Genomic DNA, 7957 nt, shown 5'->3' on the forward strand with positions numbered 1-7957 from the left:
ATGGGTACTTCATACTCAATGTGTTAAAAACTCAAATCTATTTCTACTTCCATGTCCCCATCTCAATGAAAAGCACAACCATACACCCAGTTGTCCAAGCTATACAATTAGAGAGGTTTTAACTCCTTTGTTTTCCTCATTTTCTACAATCTTATCAAAATCAGCTCACATTAAAATTACCACATCCCTTAGATTTTGACTCTAAAGGAGACTTAAATCCGTATAGTTCTCTCCAACTCCATTGTCTCTCTCAGACAGACTTTCATAATCTCTTACCTAAGTGATGCTGACCACTTCCTAACTTCCTCCTTGCTTCTGGTCCTGCATCCCATCACTCTTTCCCTGTCCTGCTGACATTCTCTCCACCCGATGCAAATACATGATCATTAACCATTCTTTACCCACAATAATAGTTTTTAATATGACACTGTCAATATTCTGATCAAATCCTTCTATGACTCTTCCTTTCCTTTTGGATAACGTGCAAATTGTTCAACTGGCTTCCAAGGTTGTGCATAATTCATCCTGCTCATTTCTCTGGCCTCATCCTGAACCTCTTCTCCTGTTGATGCGTACCTTTCAGCTGTTCTAATTTTCCTGGTGCCAGCTTTTCGTATTTGTCATCCATTCTCTTCTCTAGGTCTTTTCCTATTCCTCTCTTTTTATCCCTTCCAAATATCTGCTTCTATGCTGTCCACATCACCTTTTACTTGTTTTTATTGTCTTGGATCTCTGCTTATGTGTAACTTCCTACAAGGATACCTTGCTTGATACAGTAACTTGGAATTTGGTACCACTCCTCTGTGCTCCTGTAGCACTCAGCATGCACCTTCATTATAGCATTTGACACACACTGTCTTGTCTATCCTGCCCACTAGATTGGGAGCTCTTTGAGAGAAAAAAAGAACTGTGTTTTCAAATATTCACTCACAGTACTCACAAAATCCTTGCCACATAGTAAGCACATAATATTTTTATGGAAGAGTAAATGAATAAATTGAAAAAGTAATGACTAAAATACTATCTCCTCCACTTGACTCTTTGTCTCTTCTCTATATTTGCCAATTTGAATAGAAAAGGTTTCTTAAAGCTTCTGACACTCCTTCTTATGGTTAAAGGTTATATTTTGAGGCCTGAGAATGTGCCAACTACTATTATGTGTCATAACTGTGAAAAAAAAAAAAAAGGCTGCATGTATTCAGGTGTTTCTGTAGGAAGAGATAAATCTCTATTTGTGAGAAACAGAAGCCGAATTACTCCTTAATGTGTGTTTTCATTCCCCAGGGATTAGCAACTCTCCTCCTAGTTCTGGACTGACTCTGGGAAGGAAGAAGTCCATGCTATACAGAGCCCACTACTACAAGTGAAGCATCATGGTGCAATGGAACTAGGCTTTAGGTTAGAAACTAATGTGTTTGGCTTTGCATCCACATTTGGCCATTTTCTTTTGAGCCACTCTCAAATGCAATAAAATGGGAAAACTACTGTCTACCTCAAGAATTATTAGAAAGGTTAAAAGAACTCTAAGGTTTAGTGAAATCGGTATTATTCTTAATCTTTATTATTTAGATTTAGTGAAATTTTTAAATAAATAATTGGATCTGCAAATAATAAAAGTCCTCATTTATATTCCCAAAGTAGTTGACTGTCTTTAGCATCTGGCAAAGGCACATCTACCTGGAAATGGTTAAGGGAAAAGCAGTAATTGCTCCCAAATTGCCTCTCACCTGAAATTTGTGGCCTTGTTCCCCTGGGTTTCCACTCCGGCTGGTAAAAATGCAAACCTTTGTCGTTGCCTGGATCTGGTGAAAAAGAGGAGGTGTACCTCCTCCCCACTTCAGGGTTGAGCTTCTGGCTCTGTTCCCTGTCCCAGATCTAATGACAAATTAGTTCATACCCTGGAGCTGACGGTCCTTGAATTTATCACTCCTGAGCTAGGTAAGGGCAGTGCTTGCAGACTTCATTCAGCAGTAAGTGTGTGTGTGTGTGTGTGTGCGTGAATTGTCTGCTACACAATATTGCAGATGATTATACTTGTGCCAAGCACTTTTATAATTTTGTTGTAGCATCTCAAATAACATAGATGGACAAAATAATTATAATTCCTTGGGGTTTGTACTTTCTTCTCTAGGGAAATGTTATCTCTTTCACAGTTTTGCTGAACATCTTGCGTGCATCCAAACTGTGAGCCAAACCTTCCAGGTTCAATAATAATGATAATAATAATAATAATGATATTAATATAATCTTCATTGTTTTTGCAAATAGTTGTAAAGGTGCCTATATATAATTTTCTATCATGTTCCTTCAAAAATTATCTCATAAGATTTTCATGTACTCATTTTTTTGGCTGCATAAAATTACTTCCAGTGGATGTGTATAATAGTTGCCTTAGCCTTTTGCTTATTGATAGAAATTAGGTAGCCCATCAAAATCATTGGCCAGGGTCTGGTCTGCTTTTGTCCTGGAGCTCTGAGAAATTCACTTTATGAGCAAGCTGTCTTTGTAAACTAGGTAACTTGCATCCTAGTCTCTCTATTCACCTCTGATCATCTGATGAAGATCTGAGGCAGTACATCCATCCAAAGGCTTTGGTGAAATTAGATCTCATCTTTTCCTCTCTAATGAGGAGTACATATCCAGATGTCTCTTTTTCATTAAATCGTGCCCTGCTGGAGGCAATATAGCATGGTGGTTAGGAACATGGGTTTGAAATCGTATAAATCTGAGTTTGAATGATCTGTACATTATTTTCATGCTGAATGATTTTAGGCAAATTACTTACACTCTCTAAGCCCTAGTTTCCAACTGGTTAAATGAGAATAACGTCTTTTTAGTTGTCCTGTTATGCTGATATTATATAAAGTACATGTCACATCAGCTAGCCTATATTAATCACACAATAATATATGATTAATGAATGACTGTTATTATACTTGTTATCATTATTATGGATAGTACCATCTAGGCACATGTCTGGAAACCATAGATTTTCACTCATCCTCAAACTTCCTGATTAACTTCCTGAAACTCTTCAGTGCTCTCAAGCAGCAAATACTGCCTTATTTGAGGATATAGTTAATAAAGGTATGTATAGTGAGAAGAATATAGTCTTTGAAGCCGGATGGACTGGCATCAAATCCCAGGTTCACAGTATACTAGAGCTATAACATTGGGAAAGTTTCACCACTAAGTCCCAACTTTCTCCTCTTTAAAATGAGGATCAGAATGCCTATGTTGAAAGGTTGTGGGAAGAAGTGAACAGTATTTGAAAAGCACAATATTTGAAAATTAGGTGCTAAATCAGATTTTATTAACAACGCTAACATTTCTAGCCTTGTAGCAGTCATTTCAGCCAAATTAGAAGGGCAGTAAATTTGTTCTCAATGTCTGCAGCCTCTGTTTTCACTCTGTCTGTAATCCCCAGCCCTCTCCCCGCCTCATTTTGTCTGATGAGGTCAGTGCCCTTGTTCTGCCATCCAAACCTTGTCCCCAAATGTGAACAGCTCCCAACCATTCCATCTTAATGAGAATGCTGGCCAGAGGGCCCTTTCTCTCCCAGGAATCCTTATTTTTAAAGTTAATCTATAGCTGGGACCTTAAAGCCTTTTTTCCTCTTGCTGAAAGAATTTCAGGTACCAGCAGCCTATTGAGGGTGATGTTTTGGGTAGTGATGTGGAAGGCTCGATGCTGTTCTATAAATCACACTACACAGCTGTAGTTCTTCTTGTTCCCCCCCAAAAACTGACCCAGATAATCTGAAGAATCTCGAGAAAATTAGAGAGAGTGTTCCCTCACTCATTTTCCACATCCATGAAGACAATGGGGTTAGGGTTGAATCCAAGGTGCTGGAATCTGTGCAGAAAGCCTTCTGCTTCTGTGACTAAGTAGCAAACTATCTTTCACCTGTTTCTGGGAGACCTAATGGTAAAGTATTCATAAATATTCTGATTGGATATCTGGTTCCAGACATTAGAGGAAGCCAGTTGGCAAGTTGGCTGTAGTCATTGAAAGTTATCATTTGACATGAATTTTTACCTACTGGATTAAGTCGTTTCAAAATTACACTATTCATTTCACTCATTTGGAGGTGGAGGCACCAGGACTGGTGCCTGGTTGTCTTCTGAATCCAGCTGACAAAGTGACGATGAGGCCAAGTCCTCACTATAAATGTGTCTGTTTGTAGGCTCTCTATTTTCCTCCACTGTTTTACTGGTTTATCTTTGTGAAAATACACTATTTGTTGTAATCAACATAGCTTTATAATAAGCTTTGATATGTTATAGTGAATCCCTACCTTCTATTTTAGGGAAATGTATAGGTATTTTGATAAATACTGATTCGGGTTAGGAAATAAATCTGTTACAGGCTATTTTAGAGACAATGTAAGATTAGAATTACTTTTAAAAATTATGTTTGGCTTTTAGATTGTACTTCTTTGCATGTGATGCCATGTGGCAACTAAATAACAGGGGGTCCTGGGATTATTAGGGTTAAACCTGGATCTTGAACAAGGCCTGATGTAAGTTTCTTAAAGAGACTACTATGATGAATATAATTGGATGCAACATCTTTTATTTGATCAACAAAAATATATTGTGTATGCATTAATTCTCTGTGATAGATTATGGGTCTACAACCAATGAAAAAATTAGAAGTAGTCATGGAATGTGTACAGAAGCAGAGGATACAGAATTAAATAGCTCATTACTCAAAAAAATATGAAGGGCAATGATATTTCTGATGTCATATAAATTGTTTTGCTTCCAGAGACTAAATTCTGGAGTCAAAATGCTTGGGTTCCAAATCCCAGCTTCTCTTCTTCTTACCTCAGTGACTGTGACACTGTCCGCCTCAGCTATCCCGTCTGAAAGTGAAAATAATAATAGTACCTATGTAGCTCATATACTTAAGACTGTTGAGTCAGTTACGACGTGTAAGCTATTATAACAGGGAATCAGAACGATGTTTAATAAGGTTTGTTAGTATTATCAGTTGCAGAGACTGGGACCAGATTGAGAAAGAAAGTGGCTGTATATCCTAAACCTACACTTTTTCTAATTTATCCAGCAAAATATGCATCAAATGTAAGAAAATAGGGATGAAGACATTATCTAAATGAAAACAATATCTCAATTATGCTATGTTACAATTATTATTATTTTTTTTTATCCAGAGACATTTCTTTCCCCTTTAATTTTCCCCACCTGTCCCTTCCAGCTGATATACTGATATGAGGTGAGAGAACCAGAGCAGCACGTCCGAGTTCCTCCTCCTGGGGCTCCCCATCCAGCCAGAGCAGCAGGGCCTGTTCTTCACCCTGTTCCTGGGCATGTACCTGACCACGGTGCTGGGGGACCTGCTCATCATCCTGCCTATCAGGCTGGACTCTCACCTCCACACCCCCATGTACTTCTTCCTCAGTCATTTGGCCTTCACTGATATTACTTTCTCATCTGTCACTGTCCCAGAGATGCTGAGGAACATGCAGACTAAGTACAAAACCATCCCCTACGCCAGGGTGCATTTCACAGACATATTTTTTCATCTTTGCTGCTTTGGACAGTTTCCTGATCACTTCACTGGCCTATGACAGGTATGTGGCCATCTGTCACCCTCTCCATTATACCATCATCATGAGTCAGAGCGTTTGTGTCATACTGGTGGCCGGGTCCTGGCTCATTGCTTGTGTTTGTGCTCTTTTGCACACCCTCCTCCTGGCCCGGCTGTCCTTCTGTGCTGACCACACTGTCCCCCACTTCTTCTGTGACCTTGCTGCCCTGCTCAAATTGTCCTGCTCAGACACTTCCCACAACAAATTGGTAATCTTTACTGTGGGATTAACGGCCATTATGCTTCCATTCTTATGCATCCTGGTTTCTTATGGCCATATTGGGGCAACCATCCTCCGGGTTCCCTCTACGCAGGGCATCTGCAAAGCCCTGTCCACTTGTGGGTCTCATCTCTCAGTAGTGACTCTCTACTATGGGACAATTATTGGTCTATATTTTCTTCCCTCATCCAACAACACCAACAACAATAACGTAATTGCTTCATTGATGTACACAATGGTCACTCCCATGTTGAACCTCTTTATTTATAGCCTGAGAAATAAAGACATGAAAGGGGCCTTGAGAAAACTCTTGATTAAGAAAACATATTCTTCTAACTGATACTTACGTTTCTTTTAAAACACCCATATGATCTTATTTCTGTAAATACAAATTATTGAAAGTATAGCTAATGTGTTTTCCTTCCACAGCTTTGTTACTCAGAAATATTCGTTGACGTTATTCTTGCACCTGTTAAGCGGACATGCTTTATAGGACTTAATTTGCCCCTTTCCTGGATAATGTGAGTTGTAAAATACTTTGAGGGTGCTGTGATGTCACTCTGGGTGGTATCATTGAATGGAAGCCATTACAGCTGGCCCTTCCCTAAATATTAAATTTGTTATAAAATTTTCTTGGCCTTTCAAATCTCCATTTCTAAAGAATTTTCCATCTCGGTGACAATATGGCTTCTCCTTAACCAAGGCATCCAGGGACCCTGAGCCCTTCTAGAACTTTCGGGAAGAACATATTAAATTTTACTCTCCTTATGTAATAATTAACACACTGCTTTCTTTTCCTTCAAGAGTGCAACCCACACTTTGTTTCCCCTCAAACACATCAGATATTCAGCAGCAAACTAACTGTCACCCTCATTGTCTCAGGTACTGGTTGAAGAGCTTAATATGCATTAAAATCATCTACTTTAATCCTGACAACAGCTCTAAAGACATGTTGGGAAAACTCAGGCTCAAAGAAGTGAAGAATGCATTAAAATCACAGGTAATGAAAGGAATATTTCAATATTGGCTGTCTGACTCCAGAGTGATTCAGCCAAGAACTATATTTGCTTACATGAAACTCTGTGTCCTTAGGCAGAATAATTACTTCAGCCTTGTGGCAGAGGATATGAAAAACCTCCCAGAGAAAGTGTTGCTTTACCTGAGGCTTAACAAATCAGAATTATCCAGACACACAAATTTCTATCTTGTGCTAATAACCACAGGAAGAGGGAGTAGCATGTGTCAGGATGTTGAACTGGAAGTTTCAGCTTAGGTACTCAGATTTGATATACACCAGATACCAAAGTGAGTGGTAAGACACAAAATGAAGATGCTTATAGGAAATGTCCAATAATCAATTTCATAACTCTTGAGCTTTTCCACCTAGATGTGGATCTAAAAAGTGCTAAGACCTGGAGATGAGAAGTTCTTGTAAAGAGGTTTCTCTTTGAGAAAGCTTCACAGTGAACCCCAAATCCTCCCAATGGAGGGGGTGTGCTTTCCTCCTCACCTCAAGTTTAGTGGGAGAACCTTCAAAACAACCCTTTAAAGAGTTTGATATATGTTCCTTGTTTTTATGAGAATGGGAGCAATAGAAAAGATGAAATGGGAAGGGAGGGAGTGGGAACTGGAATTATAGAATAGAATTATGCTTTGGAAATACTTCATGTCTTTTCATGGTGAGGCAATAAAAGCAAAAATGTTTCCTGTGGACCACAAGTGAGTTATATGAGAGAGATAAGTGGTATGGAGCCATTTGCAATTTTTCGTAAGAAGTCCTCTTAGTAAGTCTAGGAAACTCCAAGGGAGGATAAGAGACCTGTAGGGAATATACCACCACAATCAGGGGCTATGAGAAGAAGCATTCACAGAGATAAATATACTTAGTTATATCACAGAGGGTGTGTAAGAAGGCAGTCTGGAATCTCTGAATATCCCCTGGCCTGGAAGTGACAACAAGAGTATAAGTCAGCATAAGTCATCATGCAGGTCAAGAGAAGTCAAAACCTTTTAATCTGGTAGCAACCAAAGAAGCATATTGTCACCTCTTTCCCATTCTTCCTTCCTTGCTCCATCCCCAGGTGTGTTTAGCAACTGCCACTAGACTTGATAAAAATTAAGGAA

General features: G+C 39.0%; 1 pseudogene; it reads left to right on the forward strand.

Annotated features, from left to right (window-relative positions):
• The first annotated feature begins 5233 nt into the window (after positions 1 to 5233).
• On the forward strand, positions 5234 to 6173 carry LOC131393713 (olfactory receptor 1J1-like; annotated as a pseudogene).
• The last annotated feature ends 1784 nt before the right edge of the window (positions 6174 to 7957 follow it).

The sequence above is a fragment of the Diceros bicornis genome, chromosome 28 (assembly GCF_020826845.1).
Source record: "Diceros bicornis minor isolate mBicDic1 chromosome 28, mDicBic1.mat.cur, whole genome shotgun sequence".
In the NCBI taxonomy this organism is placed as follows: domain Eukaryota; kingdom Metazoa; phylum Chordata; class Mammalia; order Perissodactyla; family Rhinocerotidae; genus Diceros; species Diceros bicornis.